The 20,114-nt window shown below is 36.0% G+C and overlaps 1 pseudogene; it reads left to right on the top strand.

The window, feature by feature from the left end:
* Positions 1 to 11,441: 11,441 nt before the first annotated feature.
* Positions 11,442 to 12,514, top strand: LOC101137544 (actin, cytoplasmic 1-like; annotated as a pseudogene).
* The last annotated feature ends 7,600 nt before the right edge of the window (positions 12,515 to 20,114 follow it).

Raw genomic sequence — 20,114 nt, 5'->3', positions numbered from 1 at the left:
TCAGAGATTCCAGGCGCCAGCACTGGCAACTGTACCAAAATGTTACCTAGATGCCAATCACCCAAGACTCTCCTTGCTCTGAGTGGCAGCAGCTCCTCCCCTCTGCTAGGCCAGGGAGAGCTGGGCTTCCATTGTTGTGGGAGCAGAGTGCATCCAATCCACACATTCCCTCACATGCTGGACCTCTCAAGACTGCCTTCCTAGATGCTCCTGCAGGAGGATCACCACAGCACAGTCACCACCTCCCCACCTGAGTTTTTGCTAGTGGCCTGGGAGCAGTTCAGCCACTCTCCCAACCCCCATACCCCACTAACAATCTCCCTGCCCTGCACAGCCAGTGCTTTAACCTGAGGGGCCAGAGGACAAATCCATGGGCCTAGTCCCAACTCCTTAGGATTTGAGCACACTACTCATGGATATTGAACTGAGATCTGTGGCCTAAGCTCAATCAGGAAAGGAACCCCCCACTCTCAGAAGACAAAGAAGAGTGTGACATGGGTTCATATGCCAGTGCAGGACATCCCTCCCTTCACAAGCCTGGTCTGGGAAGGGCGCGGCCTGACAGCCAGCTGCCGCTTCTTTTCTAGGGAATCCTGTAGCCCAGAGCATCTGGAACAGCTCAGTGACCTGGGCACAGAAGGCTTGGGATAAGCCTAGCTGGTCAATCCTGTTCCTGGGGCAGATGCCAGAGGGAGACTCACCAGGTAGGGGGAGTGTAAGCTTGGTGTTCCTCACAGCCATCTGCTGGGCTGAAAACTTCAGCCTGCAGGTACCTTCCAAGTTGCATATCTGTGGTACCAGTGCCCCACCCAGGGATCTTCTGCTCCTGTCCCAGTGCACCATCAGACCACTAGCAGACATATCCCACAGTCTGCTATAATTCTCACAAACACAAGGGACTGCAGGCCCCCAGGGAGTTGTGGTTCTCCTGGTGATTTAGGCCTCAGCTGGGACTGCCCTAAGGGAGGGGTGAGCAGAGCCTGCCAAAGCTCCCACTGGGGCACCGGAAATAGTCATGGCACCAATAGTTGAAGGGGATGGCATCACACGGCCCAGGAGCAGACTTGGAGAGGGAGTCATATCTCACCAGCTGCCATCTCTCCAGCACACTGCTATGTACACACTGAAGTACAAAAGAAGCATGTGGCTGAGTAAGAGCTTATGTGCCCACCTATACGCATAAGCATTATTAATTGGACTGCAGGCTGAATTACACTACCAAACAAAAATACATTCCTCTGACATGCAATGCCACTGAAACCCATCACAGGAGCCTATATACAACCTAAGACTCTGTACAAAACCTTGGCCTTCTGAAAGCACTCAGAAACAAAGCCATTCAACTCTACACAACATTCACCATAGTCACAAGAGCAAAACAAAAACAAAACAAAAAGCCCCATCCAAGTGACATCAAATTCAAAAATAAAAGGAAATGCCAGCTGTCTCAGATGAGAAGGAATCAGCACAAAAATTCTAGCAATTTAAAAAGTCAGAGTGTTTTGTTACATTCTTGTTCCCTAGCAATGTAATCTAAACAGATTGAAATGTCTGAAATGACAGCCACAGAATTAAGAATCTGGATGGCAAGGAAGCTCAATGAGGTCCAAGAGAAAGTTTCAATTAAATTCAATCAAAGGAAGCCAGAAAAATGATAAAAGATTTGAATATGATATAGCTATATTAAGAAAGGATCAAATGGAACTTCTGAAATTGAGAAATTCACTGTGAGAATTTCAAAATACAATTCGAAGCCTTAAAAACAGACCAGACCAAGCAAAGGAAATAACCTCAGAGCTTGAAGACCAGTACTTTGAATCAAGCCCATCAGGCAAAAAGAATTTCAAAAAATGGACAAATCCTCCAAGATATATAGGATTATGTAAAGCAACCAAACCTACCACTCATTTATGTTCCTAAGCAAGAAGAGAGAGGAAGTGTATTAGTCAGGGTTCTCCAGAGGTACAGAACCAATAGGATATATGTAAATATAAAACAGTTTATTAGGGGGAATTGGCTCACGTGATTGCAAGGTGAAGTCCCACAATAGGCCACCTGCAAGCTGAGAAAAGAGAGAAACCAGTAGCATGGTTCAGTCCAAATCAGAAAGCCTCAAAACCAGGGAAGCCAATCCTGCAGGCTTCAGTCTAAGGCTAAAGGCACAAGAGCCCCTGGGAGGTCACTGATGCAAGTCCCAAAGTACAAAGGCTGAAGAACACAGAGTCTGATGTCCATGGGCAGGAGAAGAGAAAGCGAGTTTCCAGCATGGGAAGAGCGAGAGTGGGCAGATGCTGCAAGCTGCTTACCCCCTTTCTTCCAGCTGCTTTATTGTAGCCACACTGGGAGCTGATTGGATAGGGCTCACCCATATTGAGGATGTGTCTTCCTCTCCCAGCCAAGTGTCTCAGATGTTAATCTCCTCTGGCAACACCTTCACAGACACACCCAGAAACAATGCTTCACCAGCCATCTAGGCATTCTTCAATAGTCAATTTGACACCTAATATTAACCATTATAGTAAGCCACTTGGAAAACATATTTGAGAATATAATCCAGGAAAATTTTTCCAATCTTGTTGGAGAGGTTAAATTGCAAAAACAATACATTCAGAGAACACATGTGAGATGCTAATAAAAGGTGACAGTCTTCAAGGCACATAGTCTTCAGACTTTTCAAGATCAACATGAAAGAAAAAATCTTAAAGACACCTAGAGAAAAGAGTTAGATCACCTATAAAGGGAAGGCTTTCAGGCTAGTAGTGGAATTCTCAGCAGAAATCTTACAAGCCAGAAGACACTGTGAGCCTATTTTTAGCATTCTCAAAGAAAATAAATTCCAACTAGAATTTCGTGTCCCACCAAACTAAGCGTCATAAGCAAAGAAGAAATAAAACCTTTCCCAGACAAGCAATTGCTAAGCAAATTTGTTACCACTAGACCAGCATTACAAGAACTACTTAATGGAGTTCTAAACTTGAAAATGAAAGACATAACCTGCTGCCACAAAAACACACATAAATACAAAGCCCACAGACCCTACAAAGCAACAACACATTCATCACCACAAAGCAAGCAAACAACACCATGACAAGAACAAAATCTCACATATCAATATTAACCTTAGCTGTAAATGGTCTAAATGTCCCACATAAAAGACACAAAGTGGAAAGTTGGATAGAAAAATAAGACACCCTTTTGCTGTCTTCAGGAGTCCTATCTGTCATGTAATGACACCCATAGGTTCAAAGTAAAGGGATACAGAGAGATCTATCACACAAATGAAAAACAAAAGGAGTAGAGATTTCTATTCATGTATTGGATAAAACAGGCTTTTTATCAACAACAGTAAAAATGGACAAAGAAGGCCATTACATAGTAATAAAAGGTTCAATTTAACAAGAAAATTTAACTATACTAAATATATAAGCATCCAACATTGGAGCACCCAGATTCATAAAACAATTACTTCTAGACCTTCAAAAAGACTTAGGTAGCCACACAATAATAGTGGGGAAATTCAACACTCACTGAAAGCATTAGGACAGATTGTTGAACCAGAAAACTAACAAATTCTCCACTTAAATTTGACACTTGACCAATTTGACTCAATAAACATCTATGGAACACTCCACTCAATAACCATAGCATATACGTTTTTCTCATCTGAACATGATGATAATGTAAGATCAACCACAAGCTTCATGATATAGCAAGTCTCAATTCAAAAAAACGGAAATCATACAAAGTATATGCTTGAACCACAATGAAATAAAAATAGAAATCAATACAAAAAAGAACTCTCAAAAACTACACAATTACATAGAAACTAAACAAATTGCTTCTGAATGACTTATGGGTAAACAATGAAATTAAGGCAGAAATCAAAATATTCTTTGAAACAAATGAAAGCAGAGACACAAATATCAAAATCTCTGGGATGTGGCAAAAGCAATGTTAAGAGGAATTATTATAATGCTAAATAACTATTTGAAGAAGTTAAAAGATCTCAAATTAACATCACAATCAAAGGAACTAGAAAAACAAGAACAAACTAATCCCAAAGCTGGCAGAAGAAAAGAAAGCACAGCAGTATTAAATGGAATTGAGACCCCAAAAACTATACAAAGGATCAAGGAATCAAAAACTTGGTTATTTATTTGAAAGGATGAGAAAGATCATTAAACCATTAGCTAGATTAATAAAGAAAAAATGAGAGAAGAGCCATATAAACATAATCAGAAATGACAAATGTGACACTAAAATCCGTCCCAAGAAATACAAAATATCCTCAGAGACGACTATGAACACTTCCATGTACACAAACTAAAAAATCTAGGGGAAACAGATAAACTCCTGAAAACACGCAACCTCCTAAGATTGAATCAGAAAAAAGTTGAAACCCTGAGCAGACCAATAATGAGTTCTAAAATTGATTCAGTACAAAAGAAAAACCTACTGACTATAAAAAACTTTGGACCAGGTAGATTTACAGCAGATTTCTACCAGATGTACAAAGAAAAGTTGGTACTACTAATGCTGAAACTATTTTATAAAATAGAGGAGGAGAGATTCCTTTGTAACTCACTCTATGAAACCAGTCTCATCCTGTAACCAAAATATGGCGAAGACACAAACAACAAAGAAAACTGCAGGCCGATATCTACTATGAATATAGACACAAAAATCCTCAAGAAAATACTAGCAAAGTGAATCTAGCAACACACCAAAAAGTTAATTTATTATGATCAACTGGGCTTTATTACTGGGATGCAAGATTGGCTTAACACATGCAACTCAATAAATGTCATTCACCACATAAGCATAATTTTTAAAAAACTAACATTATTATCCCAATAGACTCAGAAAAACCTTTCAATGAAATCCAACATCCTTTCATGTTAGAAACCCTCAACTAACACAGCATTGAAGAAACATATCTCAAAATAATAAGGACCATCTATGACAAACCCGCAGCCAACATCATATTTAATGGGCAAAAAATAGAACCATTCCCCTCAAGAATTGGAAGAAGATAAAGATGCCCACTCTAACCACTCCTATTCTACATAGTATTGGAAGTCCTAGCCAGAGCAATCAGTGAAGAGAAAGAAAGACATCCAAATAATAAAAGAAGAAGTTATTTCTTTTCACTGACAATATAATTCTATGCCTAGAAAACCCTAAAGACTCCACCAAAAGGCTCCTAAAACTGACAAATGACTTCAGTAAATTTTTAGGATACACAATCAATGTACAAAAATCAGTAGCATTTTTATACACCAATAACATTCAATGCTGAAAGCTTAAGCAAGAACACATTCCCATTTACAATAGACACAAGAAAATAAAATACCTCAGAACATATCTAACTAAGGACATGAAAAATCTCTACAAGGAGAACTATAAAACACTGCTAATAGAAATCATAGATGACAAAAAAAGTGGAAAAAATATTCTGTGCTCATATATTGAAAGAATCATCATTGTTAAAATGGCCATACTGCTCAAAGCAATCTATAGATTTGATGCTGTTTCTGTCGAACTACCAACATCATTTTTCACAGAATTAGAAGAAACTCTTCTAAAATTTATATGAATCCAAAATAGTCAAATAGCCAAAGCAATCCTAAACAAAAAGAACAAAGATGAAAGCACCATTATTACCCAACTTCAAACTATACTACAAAACTATAGTGACCAAAACAAGAGGGTACTGGTATAAAACTAGAAATATAGACCAATGGAACAGAACAGACAGCTCAGAAATAAAGCAGCACACCTACAACTATATGATCTTTGACTAAGTTGACAATAACAAGCAATGGGGAAAGGACTCCCTATTCAATAAATGGTGGTAGGGAAACTGGCTAACCACATGTAGAAGAATGAACCTGTATTTCCCTTACCTTAACTTAAGATGACTTAAAGATTTAAAACCACCAACTATAAAATTCCCAGAAGAAAACCTAGGAAATACCATTCTGGACATCAGCTTGGCAAAGAATTTATGGCCAAGTCCTCAAAAGCAATTGCAAAAAAAAAAAAAAATTGACAAATGGGACCTAATTAAATTAAAGAACTTCGGTACAGCAAAAGAAACTGTGAACACATTCAACGGACAATCTACAGAATGGGAGAATATATTTGCAAAGTATGTATCTGACAATGAGCTAATACTCAAGAATCTATAAGGAACTTAAAGAAGTCAGCAAGAAAAAAACAAATAACCCTATCAAAAAGTAGGCAAATGACATGAACAGACACTTCTCAAAAAAAGACACACAAGCAGCCAACAAACAAATGAAAAAATCCTCAACATCACTAATCATCAGAGAAATGCACATCAAAACCACAAAGAATTACCATCTCATACCAGTCAGAATGGCTATCATTAAAAAGTCAAAAAATGACAGATGTTGGAAAGGCTGCAGAGAAAATGGAATGCTTATACACTGTTTGTGAGAATGTAAATGAGTTCAGTCACTGTGGAAAGCAGTTTTGAGATTTCTCAAACAAGTAATGATAGAACCAGCTCTCCCATTTGAACCAGTAATCCCATTACTGCATATATACCCAAAGGAAAATAAATCATTCTACCAAAAAGACACATGCACTCATATGTTCATCATAGCACCATTCATAATAACAAAGACGTGGAATCAACCTAGATGCCCATCAACAGAGGCTTGGATAAATAAAATGTGGTACATATAGACCCTTTTTATAAGAAGCCATAAAAAAGAATAAAACTATGTCCCTCCCAGCAATATGGATGCAGCTGGAGACCATTATCCTAAGCAAATTAACACAGAAACAGAAAATCAAATACAGCATGTTCTCACTTAGAAGTAGGAGCTAATTCTCGGGTACACATGTACGTAAAGATGGGAATAGTAGACACTAGAGACTTCAAAGGCAGAGAAAGTTCTGAAAAATGTTCTATTGGATACTATTTTTACTATCTAGATGATGGGATTGATAGAAGCCCAAACCTTAGCATCATGAAATCCACCCTTACAACAAGTAGTCCCAAATCTAAAATAAAAATGAAAGTTAAAACCAAAACATAATCACTACCCGTATAATTGATAAAATCACAATGCAGTAAACATTTTTGGTGTCCATTTAAGTAATTTACTGAAAGTTTATATGAAAATTTGCAAAAGTCTGTAGCATTACTAAAGTGAAGCATATTTATACATGGAAGAAAAATGGAAAAGAAAAGAAGAGCTATCAAAAAAGAATGTCACAATTAATCAAGTAACTTTAAAAGTGATATTACGTTACAGTGTTAATAAATGACTGCACTCTATAAATGTACTTTTTATGATAGGATATTCAATTACCTGTTAAGCTGTATTGGCCACTTTGCATCAATAATCAAGTCAATAATCTGCAACTTTTAAATTCCCTTAACATGAATTTACGGGATACACTCCAATAGCCCCAAGACTTTTTGGTCTATTGGACCATTGACCTGAAATTTACTAAACTGTCAAATGCATATTTACATGAGAGACTGGAAAAGCTTTTGCACCAAGTCAATGACCTACTTCTTCAAAATGCTTAAGAGTACATTTACGTGAAAGAACATGTTCTTTTCTTTTTCTTTATTTTTTTTAACAGCTTCAGTATGTATTTCCTTTAGAGCAGAGGAATTATGTCCTATTTTGTCAGTAATGTATAGTATGAAACAAAGCTTGACAAAATAAGTTTTATGGGCCCAGTAGAAATATTATCATACTAGTAGGATAATATTACCATGTTTAAATAAACTCACATTCATATTTTTTTCTATCTGACAAATAATACCCTTATTTAGGTCCATCTTCCTAAACTAAGTTTTAGATAAATATTTGCTATATTTTGTTATAATAAAAATACTTTGAGATACATTAATTACTAATTGACTTTGTAGCATATTTCCCCACAATATCAACTGAATTTTCTCATATTAAACTATTTAAAGTACCACATCCATTTTCTGACACAATTGTGATAGCAAATGTAGAGCTATTTAAAATTTCTATTGCAGAGATTAATAGATCTGGAGAGGTAGATTATGCTGATTTTACTTTCTTTTACTTTACAATGAGAATGTTAAATTAGTTAAACCATATAAAAGACCTAAACTATACCTAACTTCAGTTGAAAGTTTGATAATTCAATTTTTCCTGTGCTCTAACAAACTTTAGAAAAGAATCAAAAAGTAAAAATATTACGTAATATGGTTTTGGGTTGACTGAATTTTTTTGTTTCAATCACAGTTTACCTAAGACTCATTTTAGTTTTTAAACATTTGTTGAAGATTTTTGAAAAATACGTCATCAATTATATTTATTGCTTAATTAGTTAGATCCCTAATGAGGCATGAAATAAAGTGAGTGAGGCAAAAAGATTTTGATTTTTTATTAAAATGTTTATTTTTATTTGAATACCTATAATCATTATACTACACATGTAAAAGATTTATATACTTTACACTGAAATTTTGTTCTTTTCACTATTATTATTCAATACCAGCTAATTGAATTATTTTGACAATCAAATATTTAACACAGAAAATGATACAGGTCCATTGAAGATTTTTGTTTCTTTCTGGGTTATAGCAGTTTAACATCTTGGGAATAAAATTCATAAGCCAATTCTTAATAGTACTTTACAAATAAAAGTGATTCTTAGAATATATACCCAAGTTTAGGAATATATACCTAAGTTAGGTATAATAATTAGGCCTCTAAATTTCTAGAGTCAGAAATGCTGAACTTTTGAAACCTCTGTTGATAACCATCTTAAAGCAGGTCAAAATTTACTACATAATTACTTGGCAAAATTCCAGTACATACATTTTGGAAAAGCGTAATATCGACTTTTATTTCTCCTATCCTGGGTGGTAATAGAACTTGTAGTATTTGAGAAATATGTTATATTTCTGTCAGTCAAGCCCGTCCTGTCTCCTGTTTTATTTAAACTTGACTAAGGAAAGTAAATATGGCCATTCTGTTTCCAATTTCAAAAATATTTCTACTGAGCATCAGAGTTATGCAGTTTTCTCCCCCATCTTACTACATAGTTCCATTTGCATCATCCAAATTCTTTCATTCCTGTACTAACAGCCATGTCAGAAACCCAGTAATGGAAATAGAAGAGGTGGCTGCATCCAAATTATAATCTTAAACACCAAAGTTGTGTTTACATCAATTCTCTTTACTGGTGAATTTTATGGAGGGTGGATTCAGTCTGAGGCAGGTCTGCCGTTAGATTTGTCCAGTGTCACTTGCTTATCTCCCATATAGAAGCAGTTCACAAAGCCTTGAGTAGATTCAGCATAAAAGCAGACTATTACCTCAAGCCAGAAAAGGATTTTTTAAGTACTTTGCTATCTGCTGATAAAGGAATTCTAAGGCTTTAAATCTTGCATTATTTATGTACTATACAGCCCATGAAGAAAATGATCTGCCGCAGCCTTAAGGATGAGATAATAAATTCTTTAGCTTTAAGGTAACAAAATAAAAATGCCATGATCTTTAGCTAATAATCTCTTGTAAGAAAGGTCAATAACTGCCAGAGAAAAAGAAAGGCAAGTTTTAAGTCTATTACTGAATAAAATCTAATTTTGAAAAGGTTTTGTTTTATTTTGTATTTTGTTTTATTTTGTATTTCATCAAGTAGAAAATGGGTCTGGGCCGGGCGCGGTGGCTTACGCCTGTAATCCCAGCACTTTGGGAGGCCGAGACGGGCGGATCACGAGGTCAGGAGATTGAGACCATCCTGGCTAACACGGAGAAACCCGTCTCTACTAAAAAAAATACAAAAAATTAGCCGGGTGTGGTGGCAGGCTCCTGCAGTCCCAGCTACTTGGGAGGCTGAGGCAGGAGAATAGCGTGAACACGGGAGGCGGAGCTTGCAGTGAGCCGAGATCACGCCACTGCACTCCAGCCTGGGTGACAGAGCGAGACTCCATCTAAAAAAAAAAAAGAAAGAAAGAAAAGAAAATGGGTCTGAAGTTATTGTATCAATAAAGCGTTTAGTCATGCATTACTTAGTGATCAAACATTAGAATTAATATGCTAAACCATAGGTATTACTCAAATATTTGAAGCATAGTCCTTGAATGCCCAAGTCGTTTTGTTTTTTATTACATACCAGTTAACCATTGGTTACAGAAATTTCCACCCACATATAATATTTAAATAATGTAGCAAATGAAATTGAACATTGAAAAATAATAACCAGAAATAAAAAACTGTTGGCAATAAGAAGACAGAAAGGAAAGTACCTTAAAAATTATCTAAAACCACCTCATTTCTCAGAAGAGAAATGATAGAACAGAACAGTATTAGGTAACGATTTAAGAGTTTATGAACTAGTATTAAGAAGAAAACATACTCATGTTAAATTATATTTCTTCTACATCAACAGAAACTTTTTTATTTCTTTCTTTTCTCTTTCTTTCTTTCTTTCTTTCTTTCTTTCTTTCTTTCTTTCTTTTGTCTCTCTTCTTTCTCTCTCTCTCTCTTTCTTTTTTTTTTGATAGAGTTTCACTCTTGTCACCCAGGTTGGAGTGCAATGGCACTATCTCAGCTCACTGTAACCTATGCCTCCCCAGTTCAAGCAATTATCCTGCCTCAGCCTCCTAAGTAGCTGGGATTACAGGCAAGTGCCATGACGCCCAGCTAATTTTTTGTATTTTTAGTCGAGACGGGGTTTCACCATGTTGGTCAGGCTGGTCTCAAACCCCTGACCTCAGTTTATCCACCCGCCTTGGCCTCCCAAAGGAAACATTTTATTTCTAAAACAATTGGTATAAATATCACAATAAATATATATATGAGTCGAAGTTGCTGGTTTCAAACATTTAAAGCTACTTTGAATTTATTGAAGATTTAAAATAAAATGTTTTTAATTTTAGTACACACACACACACACACACACACACAACTTCATATGGTCATTTGAATGTAAAGCCTTGCCACTCTAGTACATTCGTAGGCTAGAAAAAAGACAAAGTTAACTAGGACACATAAGAATAAGGGACATTTTCTTCTAGAAGAAGCATCAACATTATTAGTCAGACTCATATGTCTTCTTTTGTAGCCCATATTAATATCCTGTCTATTTACAGTCACACCAGCTGATTTGGCTTGTAATGTCAGTCAAAGTAACACAAACAGTCTTCTAGTGATAAACAAAAAAAGGGACATATTTAAGTCCTTACATAAATTTTAAGATTCACATACTATACATGAAGTTATAAGGTAACCCCAAGACTTAAACGTATTATCAACAGAAACATTTAAGATAAGACAATATACAAATACTTAAAAGACATAGAGGACATAGAGGAGGACCGCGGAGATTGCGTTTGCCCCGTAAGGACAGAGCCTCCCCCTTGCCGCCCCGCCGCCGGTCCACACCCGCCGTCAGCGCACCATGATGATATCACCGGGCTTGTAGTCAACAAAGGCTCCTGCATGTGCAAGACCAGCTTCACAGGCGACGATGCCTCCAGGGCCGTCTTCCCATCCATTGTGGGGCGCCCCAAGCACCAAGGTGTGATGGTGGGCATGGGTCAGAAGGACTCCTAGTGGGTGACGAGGCCCAGAGCAAGAGAAGCATCCTGACCCTGAACTAGAACGACATGGAAGATCGGGCACCACACCTTCTACAACCAGCTGCCTGTGGCTCCTGAGGAGCACCCCGTGCTGCTGACCGAGACTCCCTCAACCCCAAGGCCAACCACGAGAAGATGAACTAGATCACGTTTGAGACCTTCAGCACCCCAGTCATGTACGTGGCCATCCAGGCCGTGCTGTCCCTGTGGGCCTCTGGCCGTACCACTGGCATGGTGATGGACTCTGGTGAAGGGTCACCCACACTGTGCCCATCTATGAGGGGTATGCCCTCCACCACGCCATCCTGCGTCTGGACCTGGCTGGCCGTGGAGTGACTGACTACCTCATGAACATCCTCACCCAGCGCCTACAGCTTCACCACCACTGCCAAGCAGGAAATTGTGGATGACATCAAGGAGAAGCTGTGCTAGGTCGCCCCGGACTTGGATCAGGAGATGGCCATGCTTGGCTTCCAGCTCTTTCCTGGAGAAGAGCTATGAGCTACCCTACATCCAGGTCATCACCATCTGCAACCAGCGGTTCTGCTGCCCCAAGGCGCTCTTCCAGCCTTCCTTCCTGGGCATGAAATCCTGTGGCATCCACGAAACTACCTTCAACTCTATCATGAAGTGTGACATGGACATCCACAAAGACCTGTACGTCAACACAGTGCTGTCTGGCAGCACCACCATGTATCCTAGCATCGCCAACAGGGCAGGAGATCACTGCCCTGGCGCCCAGCACCACGAAGCTCAAGATCATTGCTCCTCCGAGCGCAAGTACTCCCTGTGGATCGGCAGCCCCATCCTGGCCTCCTTTCCACCTTCCAGCAGATGTGAATCAGCAAGCAGGAGTATGACGAGTCCGGCCCCTCCATTGTCCACTGCAAATGCTTCTAGGCAGACTGTAACTTAGTTGCATTACACCCTTTCTTGACAAAACCTACCTTGCACAGAAAACAAAATGAGATTGGCACATGACTTTTTTTGTTTGTTTGTTTTTGTTGTTGTTTGTTTGTTTTTTGGCTTGACTCAGGAACAAAGGTGATAGCAGTCGATTGGAGCAAGCATTCTCCAAAGTTCTACAATGTGGCCTGAGACTTTGACTGCACATTGTTCTTTTTTTAATAGTCATTCCAAATATCGTGAGACGCATTGTTACAGGAAGTCCGTTGCCCTCCTAAAAGCCACCACACTTTTCTCTAAGCAAAACGCCCTAGTCTGCTCCTGAGTCCACACAGGGGAGGTGATAGCATTGCTTTCATGTAAATTAAGTAATGCAAATTTTTAAAAATCTTTGCCTTAATTTTTTTTATTTTGTTTTATTTTGAATGATCAGCCTTTGTGGCTCCTCCTTTTTGTCCCCCAACTTGAGATATATGAAGGCTTTTGGTCTCCCTGGGAGTGGGTGGAAGTAGTCAGGGCCTACTTGTACACTGACTTAAGACCAGTTGAATAAAAGTGCACACCTTAAAAAAAAAAAAAAAAAGACATAGAGGAATAAATACTACCATACATGCAAAATGGGGTTTTGAGCAGAGATGAACAATAAATTCAGCAGGTTAATATATTTTTGATTGGTGTAAGCAAGCAGTAATGTTTGTTCTGGCACTGAATTTAAGTGAGAATTTATAGAATGAGTCTATGTTTTAGAATTATTCAGGAACATAGTATATAGTTTTGCTGAGATGTTTTTGCAAAGATAGAAATATTCTCAAAATGATAGGTTGCACATCTACCTGAAACTCTACTCCATAGCATATTCGGGTCCTTACAAACCATCAGAATTGACATGAGTATCATGCATATCAAGTTTACAATAAATTGTATTTAAAGGGAGTAAAAAAAAGGCTATAGTAATCAAGTCAGTGACAACAGAATTATATACTTGCCAGGCATGAAAACACGGCAGTGAAGAAATTCACTAAGCCACTCTTTTGGGGGACTGGGTTTTTATGTGACAGAAAGAAGAAATTTGTTGTGTTATGAGAATGCTCCTTGCATAGGAAGAAATGGTCCCACAAGTCAGCACCTCTTTATTTAAAACAAGTATCATTGTTTATTATCAGTGAAGAATTTTTCATTAGGATGGGTGAGATGCTCCTTGTATTTGACTTGCTCAAAGTTCTTAGTAGTGTTGCTTAGAACTAGCATTCATTTTGATGTCCCTTAAGTATTACTGCAAATGAAAGTTATATTACACCAAAGGAGCAAAAGAGCAGATATTCAAAGACTGGTCTAATATGAAAGCAGAGCCAGAGACTAGCCACCTTATGAAGTCTGAGCAAGGGCAAACCAGAGAACTAGAGCCCAGAGGGCATTCCAATAACCGAGCCAAGAAAATATAGACAAAGACAAGAAGAAACAAAAATGCAATAATGATCTTTCAAAGAAAAGTTCATTATTATTAAAGTTGCCTGACATCTGCCACAAGGAAGTTGCTGAAAAGCCCAGGGTCCTGTTTCTAAAGATGTACTTCCTCTGATTAAAAAGTCATTTTATTGGCCTTGGATAAATTCTTAGGACATAAACATTTAATTTTTTTTCTGTGAAGGACAATTCTCTAAAGAATTGAAATATATAACAAAACTGTGTGTTTGTACATACATTTTTACCTAACATTTGTCCCATCCATAGATTTTATTAAGTAGTCATCAAAGATGTTTACTAATTTAAGTAAAATGTCTTTATTTCATCTAGAAATACTTTTTTACATATGAAATGTGATACATAATCTAATCTTACTTTCTGTGGAATAGTCTATTGAGACAACCTGTTAAATTCAATGTTTTTATTATCAATAAAGTCTCATATATAGTGTAATATATTTCTGGATTTTCTTTCTTACATCTTTCCAAGCCCTTTGTCAATACCACGTTGCTTTGATTACAGTGGCTTTAAAATATAGTCTACCATTTGATCCAGCAATCCCACTACTGGGCATCTACCCAGAGGAAAAGTTGTTATATGAAAAAGATATTTGCACATGCATGTTATAGCAGCACAATTTGCAATTCCAAAAACATGGAACCAGTCCAAATGCCCATCAATCAACAAATGGATAAAGAAATTGTGGCATATATACACGATGGAATACTACTCAACCATAAAAAGGAAGGAATTAATGGTATTCGCAGTAACCTAGATGGAACTGGAGACTATTATTCTAAGTGAAATAACTCAGGAATGTAAAACCAAACACTGTATGTTCTCACTCATAAGTGAGAGCTAAGCTATGAGGATGCAAAGGCATAGGAATGATACAATGAACTTTGGGGACTTGGGGCAAATTGTAGGGGGTGGTGAGAGATGAAAGACTACAAATGGAGTTCAGGGTATGCTGCCCAGACAATTGGTGCACCAAAATTTCACAAATCACCATTAAGGAACTTACCATTAAGGAACTTACTCACCATTAAGGAACTTACACCATTAAGGAACTAACTAAATACCACCTGTTCACCAAAAACCTATGGAAATAAAAAAATTTTTTTTAAATCATAAAAATTGGCAACCAGCAGGCCTTCGGGCTGCTCTGCATATATAGTAGGCATTCTTTTATGCCTTTAGTTTCTTAATAAATTTACTTTCACTTTAAAAAGTCTCATATTCACTACTACATACTACTTGCTCCTACTGTTCTTTTTCTATCTATTCTTACAGTTAAAATTTAGTACCATTTAATGCTAAAACATGAGAAAATAGTTTAGATATCCTAAATAAAATTATATCAAATTCATATATTAATGTTGGAAAAATTTACTCTTTTATTGTATTTTTTCCACCCAAGGAAATTACTTACTTTGCATTTTCAATATTGTTTTATGTCCTTCAATAAGATGTTTGTAGTTTTCTTTTTATTAGTTACTTGTACATATTTTCCTCTTAAATGTATTATGTTAAAGTTTTATCAGTTTAAGTCTGCAATGAATTGTGTTTAAAATTTACATTTCAATATATGTAAATGAGATTATAATTTTTCGATGCTTTTTTTTAGCCTCATAAAATTAATTAGGAGATTTCTGTCTTTTCTATTATTAAATATACCTTAAATAGTATTTGAAGTTCTAAAAACCCATTAAACATGAGAAAGAAATCAGTTGTGAAAAAGTCAGGTGATAGTGTTTGTTTTAAGGTTGATCTTTAATTATCTTCCCATTCTTAAAGGTCTTTTCAAGTTTTCTTCATGATCCTGGGTTTATTTTAATAATTTAAATTTAGGTAGAAAACGCTCCGTTTTCTCTAGCCTTTCAAATTTGTTTCCAAACAGTTAAGAATAGTATTTCCATTTTACCTTTGAAAATGTCTGTCTTTTGCATGACTAATCTATATTGTTTCTCTCTTTTTACCCTGAGTTCATGTGGGATATACCTATTTTCTTCATCTTCTCAAAAGAAAAATACTGTACTCACCCAAACTTTGTATAATTTGTTATTCTTGCTTATTAAATTCAGTTATATGCTTGTGCTTCCTTTTGTCTTTGATGTATTATTAAAAATTTTAAATGAGTAATTATTTTTAAAGTTTTAGTCATACTGCTTTCTAATATAAGCACATATATAATACCTTTTCCTATAAGTAGAGATCTTTCTGTGACTCAAAATTATGATAATGACATGTTCCACCTTTTGTTGCTTCCAAAAGGTTTTGTAATCTCATTTTTAATTACTATTATGATCCAAATGATACATGATAAAATGCTTTTAAAATTCCAATGATTCAACAGTTATATTCAATTGTATTTGAATAAATGGTTAATATTTTTACTTGATAAAAGTATGCTTTGTGTCCAACTATTGACTTATATTTTTCATATTTTCATTGAAGTGTAGCATACATATATAAAGGTACAAAAATGATTAATATATAGCACAATGAATGAACAAAAGTAAGCACAGAGGTGTGAAACACAATATTTCTAATAATCCAGAAGTTTTTTTAATGCTACTCCAAATGTCTATTCGAACACCAAAAGTAACAACCTGAATTCTATGCTGCAATTTAGTCTTGCCTAGTTTTGGCCTTCTTATAAGAAGGACACAATATGTCTGTTGATGCTTCTTTCCCTCAATATTATATGTGTAACATTAATTCCTGCTGTTATATGTGATTATTGCTTGTTCATTATCATTGCTGACATATTCAGGATTTTATTATATGAATATATCATAATATGTGATATTTTCTAACATGGAAAGACATTTGTTTTTTTCCAGTTTAGAATGATTACAAAAATAGTCTTCTAAGTAATCACATACGCATTCATCCTTGTGGATTAATACTTAGAAGTGAAATTACTTGGTGACAAATGTACAATTACAGTTAATGATCTTTAACAGCTTTACAAAATAGTTACTTCCACTCCCACTAACAATGTTTACAAGTTGTTGCTCCACATCCTCACCAATATTCAGCATTGTCAAGCTTGGTAATTCAACCATTCTGCTCATACGCAGTGGTATAAAGATTAGACTGTGATTTGTATTTGCCTATTAATGAGATTGAACACTTTTTTGTATGTTTATTAATTATGTTTCTATCCTTGTTGTGAAAGACATATTCAAGTTTCTTATTCAGTTTTTATTTTCTGAATTGTCAGTCTTTTTCTCATTGATGTGCAGGAGTTTGTTATATCCCTGGTGGAAATTTTATTAGATATATAAACTACAAATAGATTCTCCCATTTTCTGATTTGTTCCTTCATTCTCTTTTCTTCAATAAATTTTGGTTAAAATTTTTAGTTTGAGATTATCATAGATTCACATGCAATTGTAAAAAATAATAGACATTCCATATACTCTGTACTCAGTTTCTCCTAGTGGTAACATCTTACAAAACTGTGGAATAATCTCACAGCCAGAATATTGACATTGATGCACCAACATGTAGAACAGTTCCATCACCACAGGGATCTCCCATATTGCTCTTACATAGCCACAACTATTTCTCTCCTCCATTCACTCCCCTTTTGACAACTGGCAACCACTAATCTTGACTTCATTTCTATAATTTTATCATTTCAAGAAAGTTTTACAAGTGGAATTTTACAGTATGTAATTCTTTCACATACTGTAATTTTACAGTATGTAATAGCTTTTTTAATTCAATATAATTCTTTGGATATTCAATGAGGTTGCTGTGTATATCAATAGTTTATTTCTGGTTATTGAAGAGAGGCATTTCATAGTATGGTTATAACGCAGTTTTTTTTAATTATTTTTATCATTCACCCATTGAAAGATATCTGAGTTGTTTTCAGTTTGCAGCAATTCAAAATAAAGCTGATACAAATATCCTTGTATAGGTTTTTTTGTGTGTGAACATATGTATTTATCTCTCTGAGATAAATGCCCAGGAGTGATATTTCTGGGTTATATGTAGCTACATGTTTAGTTTTTTTTTACATCAGTATCACTACAAACACATGAGTAAAGCATTGCACTGGGATGTTTCAATGACTACGACTTCACTGGGCAATAGAAATTTTTCAGCTCCATTGTAATCATAAAAGACCACCATTGTATATGCAATCCACTGTTGACTAAAATTTCACTATGCATCACAAAACTGTGTTCTCTATTTTAGACTTTCTGTTAAATAAATAGTGATCTCTAACTGTGGTTTTAACTTGCATTTCCCTAATGGCTAATGATGATAAGTATTTTTATAACATTATTTGCCTTTTATACTATATACAATGAAATATCTCTTTATTTCTTTTGCCTATTTTATAATAAAATTTAAACATTTTTTTCTGTTGACTTTTGAGAGTTCTTTGTATATTGAAGATACCAGTCTTAGTCAGATATACAGTTTGCCAATTTTTTTTCCATTCAGTAACATTTTTTCATCCTATTAACATGGTCTATGCAGAGTAAAATTTTCCAATTTTGATGGTGTATAATTTATTAATATTTTCATTTATAAGTCATGCTTTTGGTGCTCAGCCCAAAAACTCCTTGCTAGTTCTAAGTCTCAAAGATTTTTTCTTTGTTTCTTTCTAAAAGTTTCATAGTTTTACATTACATACTTATGTCCAAGAACCTTTTGTATAAAGTGTGAGAACTATGTTGACGGTCATTTTTTTTTTGCATGGGGATATGCAATTGCTTCAGTGTCATTTGTTGAAAAAGTGAGTCTTTTCCCATCAAATTGTTTTCTCACTTCTGACAAATATCAGTTGCTCATTGCTATGATTTGAATATGGTTTGTTGTCATCCAAACTCATGTGGAGGCTTGGTACCCAATGCAGATGTGTTAGGTGGAAACATCTTTAAGAGGCATTTGGGTCATACGTGATCCACCCTCACAAAAGGATAAATGCAGTTTTGGAAGAATAAATGAGTGAGTTATTTCTCTCTCAGGACTGAGTAAGTTACTGCTAGAGTAGAATGTTATAAAGTGAGTCAGTTGCCTTGGTCCTCTCGTTCTTTGTACATGCCTACAGACTGATTTGTTTCTCTGTCATGTCTTATCACAAGATACAGACCTCACCAGAAACTGAGCAGGTGTTGCTGTCATGCTCTTAGACTTTCCACAAAAATTGAGAGAAATAAACTTCTTCTCTTACCCAGCCTCAGGTATTCTGTTAGGGCAGCACGAAATGAACCAAGACAGACATACCTCTGGGAGTTTGCTTCTGGATTCTGTTCTATTGATTTATGTATCTATTCTTTCACCAATATCTCAGAGTCAAGGTGTTGGCAGGGCTGGCTTTTTTCAGAGGCTCCCGGGGATAATCTGTTTCTTGTTTCTTCATACTTCTGGTGGCTGCTGGCATTCCCTGGCTTGTGGCCTCATCACTCCAATCTCTGCTTTTATCATCACATTGCCTTCTCTAATTCTGTCATCAAAATACTCTCCGCCTTCATTTTTTAAAGACACTTAGACATAATGTGTTTGCAATTAGATGTAACCTGAATAATCCAGGACAATCTCTAAATCTCAAAATTATTAATCTGATCACACCTATAAAGTCCCACTTGCTGTATATAACATTTACAGTTACAGGGGATTAGGATCTCTATGCCTTTGGATATCACTATTCAGGCTACCACATAGAGTATGATTTGCATATCATATAATTAATTCACTTTGGATATTCAATTTAGTAAATTTTTGTTAAATGTACAAAACTGTACAACCATAAGCACAAGAAAAGTTAGCATGTTTTCTTTACCCCAATTTTCAGTTACTCTCTCTTACCCAGCACCATGCATCTGCTAACCTACTTTCTGTCAGTCACTATAGATTTGACTATTTCATATATGGAAATTTCATATAAGTGGAATTACATGTGTAATTTTGTGTCTGTCTTCTTCCACTTAGCATAATCTTTTGAAGTTCATCCATGTTGTATTATGTATCAGTATTCTATCCATTTGATGGATTAATAATATTCCATTACATGGATATATCACATTTTATCCACCCAATTCACCCTTGATAAACATTTGGATAGTTTTCAATTTTGACCATTATTTAAAATGCCATTATGAAC

The sequence above is a fragment of the Gorilla gorilla genome, chromosome 2, assembly GCF_029281585.2.
Source record: "Gorilla gorilla gorilla isolate KB3781 chromosome 2, NHGRI_mGorGor1-v2.1_pri, whole genome shotgun sequence".
NCBI classification, from domain to species: domain Eukaryota; kingdom Metazoa; phylum Chordata; class Mammalia; order Primates; family Hominidae; genus Gorilla; species Gorilla gorilla.
This window is presented reverse-complemented; position numbering and strand designations above follow the sequence as displayed.